The sequence below is a fragment of the Palaemon carinicauda genome, chromosome 28 (assembly GCF_036898095.1).
Source record: "Palaemon carinicauda isolate YSFRI2023 chromosome 28, ASM3689809v2, whole genome shotgun sequence".
In the NCBI taxonomy this organism is placed as follows: domain Eukaryota; kingdom Metazoa; phylum Arthropoda; class Malacostraca; order Decapoda; family Palaemonidae; genus Palaemon; species Palaemon carinicauda.
The window spans coordinates 11045616-11058115 of NC_090752.1; the positions used below are offsets into that span (position 1 = coordinate 11045616).

Here is a 12500-nt window from a genome sequence, read left to right on the forward strand (position 1 = left end):
CAATAACCAAAAAATAAATAAAAATATGCATACATAAGGTTCGCTACCAACGAATACCGTCAGTAATAATAATAATAATAATAATAATAATAATAATAATAATAATTTTAATAATAATGATAATACAATGAAAAATGCAACAATAACAATAAAAAAATAATAAATAAAAATGTGCATACATAATGTTCGCTACCAACGAATACGAATACCATCTGTAACAATAACAATAACAATACAATAATAATAATAATGATAATAATAATACCACGAAAAACAGGTACAATAAGAGAATAAAAAAAAATGTGCATACAAAAGTCTCACCCCCAACAAAACGCCCGTTTACAAAACAGAACACCAACATTACACAGTACACCCATCAATGAAAGAGAAGTAATACGGGGGGGGGGGGGGAGGGGAGATATTATGACTGGCAAAGCCCATCGGCTTGAACCCGGAAGCGTGTACCCGTTTGGCATACGGCCAAAGCGCTGAGCTAAGCACAAAATCGCAAGAGGGCTGGGGACCAAAAAAAAAAAAAAAAAAAAAAAAAAAACCTATTGGGAGGGAAAAAACCATTGAAAAGCCACATTGTAAACGAAACTGGTCCTTGAGTCCTCTTGACATAGAGTCGATCGTGTCCACAATGACATTTGCTTTATACATTGGTTCGGGTCTAACTTGCATTGTAAGGCTCACTGCGAAATTACGGTAGACTATCAAAGTGTTCGTATACTGGATCATCACGTTAGGCTTCCAGGCAACTATGCGATTACTGCGGTTGCCAAGAATATCTTATGGCCACTTTGAAAGATAGAAAGAGAATGAAATGAAACAAAACATGAGATAGTTTTATAAAACCATCTATAATACGGCGATTTTTTTTCCAAAGATTTTTTTTCTCAACGGGAACTTTTTTTTTTTTTTATTTTACTGGATGTGGTTACGACATTCTTACTGTTGTCTACACCAGTGCAAAGACATCGTTGTTGTAAAGAGGTCAACTTTACGCTTTATTCTGGTTTGGCTTGACCGCCCACTCCAGCCCCTCTTTCCCCCACCCTAACACCCCCCCCCCCCACCACCAATGCCAAGAGTAGATCAGGGCACAGTGGTCTGTCCAGTTGGCCTTCTAATGACACCCCCCCCCCAAAAAAAAAAAAAAAAGTCCACTGACAAGAATCTCTTCATAAGACAAGATTTTTTCCCTTGTAGGCTTAAATGAAGATAAGTAAGGGTTTGTATATTACGGTCCCTGCTCTATAAGAACTTCGAGTTGATGATGTTAAAGAGCATCTTAGGTGAAGACTGATCGACAATTTCAGAGATGCATTACGGCATACATGAAAATAAGTTATTAAAATTATTATTAATATAATTACTATTATTTAAATTAATAATAATAAAACTAAAAATACTATTAATATTAATAATAACAACTACACTATAAGGACGGACAAAGTGATTTAGTTGCATATTCTAAAATAACAAATATAGATGCAGGCTATTCTCCAGCGCTCAAGCACCATCGAGCTAACATATTTTGAAGAGTTGCTTTCCTATAAGCAAAGAACGGAGATTAGTTTGAAAACGAAAATTCGGACTCAATTTTTCTTGAAGCCATTATTTCCAGGTAGTTCTATCGTGAATATTTGTAATGTAATGCAAAACTGCGAACTTCTATTCAATCTATGGTGAGCCATCACATTATTAATCGAGGAAATTAACACAAATTGAATATAGCTTTCACAGCAACACAAAAGTAATATATTACGTAAATAATTAGCCGGACGTCATAGCTATGCTTAATATATACAAGCATACCACATTTATGTATTCTCATACATTCTTACATATCCGTATGTATGTATTCATACATACATACACACACCGGCAGAGTTTGTGAGAACATTCTCGTACATATACATACTGTGTATATATATATATATATATATATAATATATATATATAGTGTATATATATGTGTATATATATATATATATATATGTGTGTGTGTGTATATATATTCACATATATATATATATATATATACACACACATATATATATTATATATATATATATATATACAGGCAGTTATGAGAACATTCTCTCTCTCTCTCTCTCTCTCTCTCTCTCTCTAAAAAAAAGTCACTGCAATAACCACACCCTCGTTTAAAAAAAAAACACCAAGTGAAATAATGTTTTTCCCTCGAATGCCAAAGCCTGACCGCTCCCCCCCCCCCTCCCCCCCCAAAAAAAAACCAATGATGATAAACAGGCGACGAGTCTCCTCGAAGAACTCTATTATTTCCCAGAAATATACGTGCAACCGTTACAATGGAAATTATAAGGTCATAAATTCTACCTCCGTAAAATTGGAGAGAAACAGAAGAACTTTGCAGTAAACAAGGTAATAACTATTTCGGAAATTTTCTAGAAATTCTTTTCTGAAAAAAAAAATATAGGAAAATAGTAGTTTATTATTTTCACCAACAAATATATCACGTATTGGAATCCATTCATTAAAGAGCTAATTATGGTTTTGTTTACTTATTTACAATTTAGATTAGAATAAAACTAGTTGACTACTTTTCTTTCATTTCAAGAAATGAAATTGATCCCCAAAATCAAGAGATGAATTTACATTTTGTTTCTAAAAAAATTAGCTTAAAATTAACTAAGATAAATAAACAAACACGAAATTAACACAAAATTTTCAGAGTTTCGCCTTTCTATAACAGCCAGCAATGGGAAAACAAACTAGACTCACTTCACACAGACTGAACTCCTGAAACCAAACGAATGAACAGACGATTTTGACTCGATTTTGACCGCAAAAACTCGTTGCAAACCCACAGGGGAATGCCTTGAGCGTCTAACGAAGTCACACACTGAGCGAATCTGGCTCCAGGGGATTCATGTCTGGCCAGGGACGGTCACTACTCGTTTCGACAATGCAAATCAGCATTGAATTCATTCTCGGCCAAACTTCATCACCTATGAATGAGGTGGATTTATTTTCCAAGATGACCGCTACCTGCGACTTCGATTGTGATGTATTGTGAATCTACACATACATACACATACAAAAGCACGCACACATATTATATATATATATATATATATATACATATACACTTTCTGAGTGAGGATACCATAACGCAGTGAAAGGGTTTGTGCACCCCGATGATCAGAAAGGATGTACTAGTTTGGTTTGCCGTTATTGTTGATGTATGAATGTATATATATAATAAAACGTATCCAACAAATTAAGCAAAAGATCAAAATACATTCCTCTGTAAGCAGAAGAAAAATTGTAAATTTAACATCAATCTACCATATACCCTTTTGTCCATCCACCCTTTAAAACAAGGGCAGAGGGAAAACACTGCCCCTTCATTCAATAATCTAAATATAAAAAAAATGCATAAAAAGGATACTATCTTGAACAAGAAGAGAACAATGGCGTGCTATCTACCCTCTGCTTACTTAATGGACACGCCAACCATAATATAAGCGCGGCAACACACGCGAAGAACAGGGAGGAAGGGAAGAACAGGAAAGAGAAGAACAAACCATTTATGTAAAATATGAAAAGAATAACGGAGCCATTTACTAGCATGCAGAGAGGGACCATTTTTCATTTGTGTGAGAGCATAAACGTTATGGAGGGAACGAGAGAGGATAAGATAGGAGACGAGAAAATGAAGGAAAATGGAATGGTAACCACAAAATGCCCTGCAGAAGGAAGGACACTTTAATATATATATATATATATATATGTATATATATATATATATATATATTGAGAGAGAGAGAGAGAGAGAGAGAGAAGAGGAAGGACACTTTAATATATATATATATATATATATATTTATATTGAGAGAGAGAGAGAGAGAGAGAGAGAGACTATTCAATCATTATATATACACATATACGGTACATTTTACTATGTTCAGTCGTTTCCTCTAACAGGGGATGGCTTCAGGTAATAAACACAATACAATCCCTCTCATAGTCATACTGTATATTTTTCCACCATAAAGCCTCTCTCTTCCCTCAGAGCATAAGGCCAAAATTGGTCACCTTTTTGATGAGGTGCAGTTGCTACCCATACCAAGGCCTTACCGCTACGCCCTGCCCAGTGATCCAGTGTGTCCCTTCTGATACATTTGACCTTTAAAATTGATTATCTTAGGACCTTTGAGACTTATTATCCTTATGATACGTTCTATTGGGTAATTGAGAGAGAGAGAGAGAGAGAGAGAGAGAGAGAGAGTTCATGAAAAGTTACAATGGTATTATGGAGAGAGAGTGAGTTCATGAAGTCACAATGGTATTATGGAGAGAGAGAGAGAGAGAGAGAGAGAGAGAGAGAGAGAGAGAGAGTGTTTCCCAAAGTTCATGAAAAGTTACAATGGTATTCTGGAGAGAGAGAGAGAGAGGAGAGAGAGAGAGAGAGAGAGACTTGATCAACTTCAGAATTCCTGTTTCCAATGGATATAACGTTACGTTAGATATCACGGTCGACTACAAATACACAAAAAATTGAAACTCCTAAGTGCAATGCGCACTTAACGTGTACTGAAAAGTACACAAAAACCAACGGAATCCCGCTGCAAATTACATTTCAGCCATCCACTCCTATACACATTAGAGACATCATCATCATCTACGCCAATGAAATAATATCAAAAAGATTTTGTATATTTGAGAACAAAGCCCTCAGAAGAATATTGGGAGTTAAATGGCAGGACAGGATTAGAAATGAAACTGTAAGAGTAATTACATGAGAAATAAATAAATTATTATACAAAATTGTCATTTCAGCCATCCACATTAGAGTCATCATCATCATCTTCTAAGCCAATGAAATTATATCGAAAAGATTTTGTATATTTGAGAACAAAGCCCTCAGATGAATATTGGGAGTTAAATGGCAGGACAGGATTAGAAATGAATCTGTAAGAGTAATTACATGAGAAATAAATAAATTATTATACAAAATTGTCATTTCAGCCATCCACATCAGAGACATCATCATCATCATCTTCTACGCCAATGAAATAATATCCAAAAGATTTTGTATATTTGAGAACAAAGCCCTCATAGAGAATATTGGGAGTTAAATGGCAGGACAGGATTAGAAATGAAACTGTAAGAGTAATTACATGAGAAATAAATAAATTATTATACAAAATTGTCATTTCAGCCATCCACATTATGACATCATAATCATCTTCTACGCCGATGAAATAATATCCAAAAGATTTTATATATTTGAGAACAAAGCCCTCATAGAGAATATTGGGAGTTAAATGGCAGGACAGGATTTGAAATGAAACTAAGAGTAAGTACATGAGAGAGAAATATATTATTATACAAACTTGTAATATAATTAAATGCGATGTCTTAACGCGGTATGTCCTGATCCTAGGAAGCATAAAACAATCAGGTAGGTCTACTTTTTAGGCTCACCTTATTTGCATAAAACGTATATTATTATTGAAAGGAGGAGATTTACCAGCCCAGTAAAATGTATAAAGACAGAAAATGTATCCATGAGATGTGTCTGTTTAAATGAAGGAATACTAAATTGAGAACGTACAAGGTCTGGGTTACCGAACTACCAGCCCAATGAATCTAGCTTGTCTCTTACTACATAATATTACAAAATACTACATAATCTATTTATTAAAAAAAAAAAAAAAAATAAATAAATAAATAAATAAATAAAAGATATAAAAAATAAACTATTTTAAAAATCTGTGATAAATATAAATTCCAATTTTTATCTATAAACCCTATGCTTCTTAACTACTCACAGAATCCGATATAATGTCAGAAATACTTTTCTTATCAAAACATAAAAATCTTTTTCTTTTAAAAACTTTAATAGCAAACCATGTATAGTTAAAATACTGTCACTCTCACTGCACCTGAGAACTGCTACATGAGGCGAGCACATTAGAAGTCCATGGGTAAATTTCGTATGACCAATATGCAACCTTGCTCAAATTACTTCCGCCCTTTGGTTGTTATCAGATCCAATACTCAAGATCGTTTGACATTTTGGTACTGTGAAATGTTTTGTAATTGTTATATTATAATGTTTAACGGGTAAGTTTATGTTCTTTTGTGGCAAATCTATTTCTGATTTAGCAGCAGCATCCGCCTTTTTCATTTTCAACTCCAAGATCTGGGTGCAAAAGCATATTCTAATTTCACTATCATAAGACTAGTGTACGCGACCCGTCATTATCATATTTATATAGATCTGCAGAGGCACAGATTCAACCTTCCCAGCCCCTCCCCATATCCTAACTACAATACGCCAATTTTGGCAATTTGTGGGAAATTGTGGTTTCCGGGTGTACCCTCTAGGGGTACCCCTCTAACAAGGGTATGACTATTCTCTCATCCCTCCAAGGGAAGGGAGAGACCGAGTAGTCATACGCCTGGCAATGACAGTGAGCGTCACAGGAATTATTAACACACACACACACACACACATATATATATATATATATATATACACACACATTCCAGACACGTTGCTCTCTATTATAGAGGACAGGTTAATCTAGTTCTGAAACCGGATGAGTCATTATAACTATATTCTAACCAATTATGATAAGACATAAAAGACACATAACATAATATTATCATTTATTAAGACTGAATTAAACTTGATGCAACAATTTTACCCCAAGACTTCACATCATCCACAGCAAGCAAAATTAACAATAACTCACTGAATGCTTAATCAGGAATGATCTAATGCATTAATCGCAAGGTTAATTATGCCAATTAATTTTGCATTGCTGTCTCAATAGTGAAATACTCTAGTAACAGGAAATCAACTCGAAAATATCTAGAATATAAAAAAAAATCAAAGTAAGCATAACTAAAATAAAAATGAATTAAAACAGAATACTAAAGAGGCAAAGAAAGCAATAAGAAAAAAAAATACACGAGACATTGACACTAGTTTTCATTCATTACAAAGACCACCGTAAAGCCTCAAATATGGAGGCAGTTCTGCTATGAATGAATAAACGCAACTGTCTCTTATGGCTTCCTGTCATGAGATGATTTTCATGGGTTATAATCTATACCTTTATATACAGCTCAATAAGAAATTAAAATAAAGAGGAAATTGCTGTAAGCAAGCATTTGAAAATATGGATTTTTACATTTATCTTATCAATAGTTCTATAAATTGAGATATTGTTATATGGAGAGAGAGAGAGAGAGAGAGAGAGAGAGAGAGAGACTATTGCTAGCCCAGCATTCTATGACACGCCCCCTTTATTCTATAGTTAAAAGAAGTTTCTGAAAACTAGAGAATTTCATAAATGCAAATTATCCACGTTTCACAATTGAGAGAGAGAGAGAGAGAGAGAGAGAGAGAGAGAGAGAGAGACTACTGCTAGCTCAGCTTTCTTTGACACGCCCCCTTCATTTTATAGTTAAAAGAAGTTTCTCAAAACTAGGGAATTTCATAAATGCAGTTTATCCACATTTCACAAATGAGAGAGAGAGAGAGAGAGAGAGAGAGAGAGAGAGAGAGAATCTACTATATAAAACTCCACGACCTCAAGTGTCACTGCACTACAGCAAACAAGTGACACCAATGGTCGATGAGGACCTACACTACAGTATCATGTATCCTAAAAGGAAGAAGATACAGGATGCAGGAAGGGCACTGCAGGATATTCCTGTGAACTAGGAAGTGAGTAGGATCAGAGTAGAAGGTGAATGAAGAAACTCCTGATCGGGCCGCATTGCCAAGGACTTATAGGACATGGAAAAATTAAAAAAAATAAATGCTATGAGTTGCAAGGGCATAGAGATTGGATTTAAGGGTCTGGAGCTTTGGCCAGGGAGACCATTCTTCTTTATAGCTCGTAAAGAAGGCTAAAACGTGGGAACATATGAAATAAAAATTTATTAGATTTGGGTAATTTTTCATCTACTGTAAGAAAAATGTTCAATTATGAATATATGAAAAATATTCAATTATGGATATATGGAAAATGTGCAATAATGAAAATATTAAAAAATGTTGAATCTGAATATAAGAAACTTGAGTTATGTAAATAGGAAAATCTTCAATTATGGAAATATAAAAAAAAATGTTAAATCATGAAAATGTTTAAATTTTCAATTCAATTATGATATGAAAAACTAAATAACGAAAATAAGAAATTTTTCTATTCCATTATGAAAATATGAAAAAAAGTTAAATTATGAAAATATGAAAATTTTTCAATTATGAAACTAAGAAAAATGTTTAACTATGAAGACAATTATGAAGTCATGAGTAATACGTGCTACAAGCCGCATAGCACAACTTTAAAAATGAATATCAAGAAAAGTACATACTAAGGGGGGGAGGGGGGGTACTACTACATGAGGGTGGTTCAAGGGCGTAAAACTTGTTAGGTATGTGGGGGGAGATGGTAGGGGGAAATGGTTGGAAGAGAGAGAAGGGGGAAGGGGAGGGAGAGGGTGATTATAGGGTGCCTACCCAGGCAGGCTCATTAGGCGTAGTTACGTAAGAAAAGTTAGTAAATACTGCTATAGAAGTGACATCACTACTCCATAACATCTCCCGAAATGTAATCGGTCCAAGCAATGAAAAATTTATACTTATGAATATGAAAGAAAACAAAAAAGGGTCCAACTCACCTGTCATTTTGGATGAAGTCTTCCGGAAACACATATCTACGATCATATCTTCGACTGGATGTTCAAAGATAAACCACAATCAATAGTTGACAATATGTAAACCAGGCCTCAGTCCGAACCAAGATGGATGTTTATCAATTGCAGTTCTAATGTTATCAGATTGGACAAAATCTCTCCAGGGATTTCAAAATATGAATATTTACTAAAAACTCTCCAGTAATCAAGGAAACAGTGCCGAGGGTTTAAATCATAAATAAGCTTTGAGATGAAGGATAAAAGAAGCTGGGTTCATGGGAGGGGGAAACTGGCTACTCAAAATAACTCTCGTCACTTGAAACTTAGGCCTCCTGTGGCCCTAAACAAGCCAATTTACTTGACGGAAGACGGTAACCAAAGAATTCTCTCAGGGATATTATTCCCAGGTTCCGAGATCTAGCTGTCGGAAATAAATCAACTTTTATGCGTGATACTTCACACCTGCACTTGTTGCATTGGCCTGGGGACAAGGGAGTTTGACGCCTGACATCTGTTGCACGCTGGGATATCCTGAAAGACACGGATGAGCGTCGCAACGCCTTCTGTGACAGGTATGGTGATGACAGTCCTTTTGACACTGGGAGGTTCACAGCAGTATCGTGTGTTTCAAAGGGGGGAGTTCATATACCCAGGCGCTTCTTCTAGAATCTTGAAAGATCGACGAATTCTTCTTCAGGGGAACAATAAAAATAGTCCTGCAAACCTTGGCTTCAAAGTCACAACACAAACAAAACTTTTTTTTTTCTTCCAAGTTGCGGGAGAGTTGACACACTCACAAGACTGGGGTATTGGGTGGTTAGGGGGATTCAACCACCACCACCTCCTCCTCCTCTCCCTCTGGTCAGGGGGATGCTAAGGGGTGGGAGGGAGAACGGCTCAACTTTACAGACACGTCCAACTCCCCCTGGTTCGCTCACTGACGTTTCTTTCACGAAACAAAAAATCTCCCAAAACAAATGCAGACGAATTCACACGCAGCAGGACCGATCCTTCCTCAAACGAAACGGGAGGTACTCCGTCACACACACAACCGAGACAGGCACAACTGTAGGAGGCGCGGTAGGTAGGGTTAAAACAAAACTTGCAGGGAGGCTGAAGGAGGCAGGAAAAAAATGCATTCACAGGAGAGGACGAACTTGGAGCTACCTCCTTCTCCAGTCGGCGAAGGAGAGACACTATTCGCGCTAACCCAGTAATAGAGAGAGCGGTGGGGGCCCGTTCTCGCAGTAGTGCGAGGCATGTTGGGGACCCACATGGGGACAACGGGTTCCCTTGGGTCCCTTGCCTCTGTAGGAGGGGGGATGGGGGCCAGAGGTGGAAGCGGTACAGGGAACAGTGGGGAACCTGCGCGCGCAGCATATAACAACCCCACCCCGCATTGCTTAGCGCTCTGTGTAGTGTGTAGGACCTACACACGAATACACTTACTGTACATTTAATACACTGGTCAACGATTTTAAAATACATAAGAACTGAACTATTTAAAAATCTAATATAAAATAACAGACGAAAAAGAAAATGGATAACATTTCAATATACAAAAACCGCAAATTATTTCCTGTCCGCTGACAGACAACCTCCTTCAATAATCCCCGTCCCATCACCCCCTCAACATCTGTCTTCCCAACGCCAGGGCATTCATCAACCAATCAATGATGATAATCACATCTGGAATATCATGTAACGCAAGGAACCTTTCATTTGTTAAGCAATGTTTTAATCTGTCACATTAACTTTCTTTGATGCTTATGAACTCTTGAAGCTTCACAAACCATCCCACTAACACCCCACATAGTCCCTCGTGGCCTCCCCTTCTATATCCCGAGGGGTAAAAGAAACCCCATCTACTAACCCTTACCCCCCACCCCCTTGCGAACCTATTCTCCCCCCTCTCACCCTCCTTTCCCTCTCCCAAGCTCTATAACCCTCTTCGTTCACGACGGCTGGAGGGACAACAGCCGTTCACGAGGCCCCAGGCGTTTCCCACCACAACTCAATTCAGTTGCTCTACTACTACTACTACAACCATTCAACTGCCTTACTACTACTACTACTACTTACTACTACAACCATTCAACTGCTTTACTACTACTACTACTACTACTTACTATTACAACCATTCAACTACCTTAATACTACTACTACTTACTACTACAACCATTCAACTGCCTTACTACTACTACTACTTCTACTACAACCATTCAACTGCCTTACTACTACTACTACTACTTCTACTATAACCATTCAACTGCCTTTCTACTACAACTACAACAACCATTCAACTGCCTTACTACTACTACTTCTACTAACCATTCAACTGCCTTACTACTACTACTACTACAATAACCATTCAACTGTCTCACTACTACTACTACTACTACTATAACCATTCAACTATTTTACTACTACTACTACTACAACCATTCAACTGCCTTGCTCCTCCTACTACTACTACTATCAAAACATCACCTTAGTTTGAATAGCAGAATATTACAAGCCTTAGAACATCAGTAAGTCACGAAATGATAAGAAAAAAAGAAAAACAAAGTAAATATTAAACTATATTGGAGAAACAAAAATGTAACATAAAAAATAGAAACAAAATGCATATTAATATAAACATGACTATACAAAATAGTGATGGTTTGAAAACGACGATCATAGTAGATAAAAGTGAATGATAAGTAAAAGGCAGATCCTTGACGGCCATCATTGACCTTCCTATTAGGCCTACTACACAACTAGCCATTTGCTATATTGATCTACTATCACTATTATATTAATGACCAATAAATATAGTACATCACCCAACCCTCAGGTTGCAAGAACAAAACTTCCAGGAACATTCAAATAAATTGTTATACTCGTGTTCGTCCATATCTTATGATTATAGTGTGAATAAGAAATTATAAATTATCATTATTATTATTAATATTATTTTTATTATTGTTGTTGTTGTTGTTGTTAGAATATTCAAATAAGTTTAGTTATGTAGCATAGTTCTTCCATCTCTTATGATTATAGTGAAGAAAAAATACAAATTATTATTATTATTATTATTATTATTACTAGCTAAGCCACGACTTTATTTGGAAAAGAATGATGATATAAGCCCAAGGGCTCCAACAAGGAAAAATAGCCCAGTGAGGATAGGAAATACGGAAATAAACAAACTACAAGAGAAGTAATAGCAATAAAAAATAAAGTATTTTAAGATCATTAAATACTACTGTTATTTACTCTAGCTCATATTGGAGAGAGAAATGAATGAGAAACATGGTTTTCATGAATGACAAAACTTTTACATCTCTATGTGACGGGCATATTCATTCTAATTTTTATAAATAAATTGTAATAATCATAAAGAAAATTACCACTGAACAAAATAATAATTTAAAAATTGTCTCTCCTAGTTTTATAAAAAAAAAAAGTCAAAGTTTGATTAAATTGTTACGTGGACTTGTGACAAAATACCCATAAAGAACAGATATATATATAATGATCTCAATTAATTGGACAATTAATTAAATTGTATTATAAAAAAAATCGTATATTTCCAAACTAGAAGTATCTTTCAAAGCTCTTTCGACAAAAGATTCCCCTGACAGATGGCCCCTCCTATCATCAATCCGTTTCAAACCTTTCATTCATTCCATCAAAGTATTGGTTTGAGACTCGGTGATTCCTTCCTTCAATCTATTCACTCTTATCCACTAACTCCTTCCACCATCCCCCAACCTATTCGTCCTATCCTCCACTAAATGTTCACAT

The 12500-nt window shown here is 35.8% G+C and overlaps 1 protein-coding gene across 4 annotated transcripts in view; it reads right to left on the minus strand.

Moving 5' to 3' along the window:
- Positions 1 to 12500, minus strand: part of fwd (phosphatidylinositol 4-kinase beta fwd) — a 441509-nt gene that overhangs the window by 129777 nt on the left and 299232 nt on the right. Inside the window, exon 1 of one of the 4 annotated variants that reach the window (XM_068351777.1) lies at positions 8694 to 9901. The exons of the other annotated variants lie outside the window; for them this stretch is intronic. The gene's annotated coding sequence lies outside the window, so the exon portion shown is untranslated. Of the gene's footprint in view, positions 1 to 8693; positions 9902 to 12500 lie in introns of those variants that run through there. 4 annotated transcript variants of the gene reach the window in all.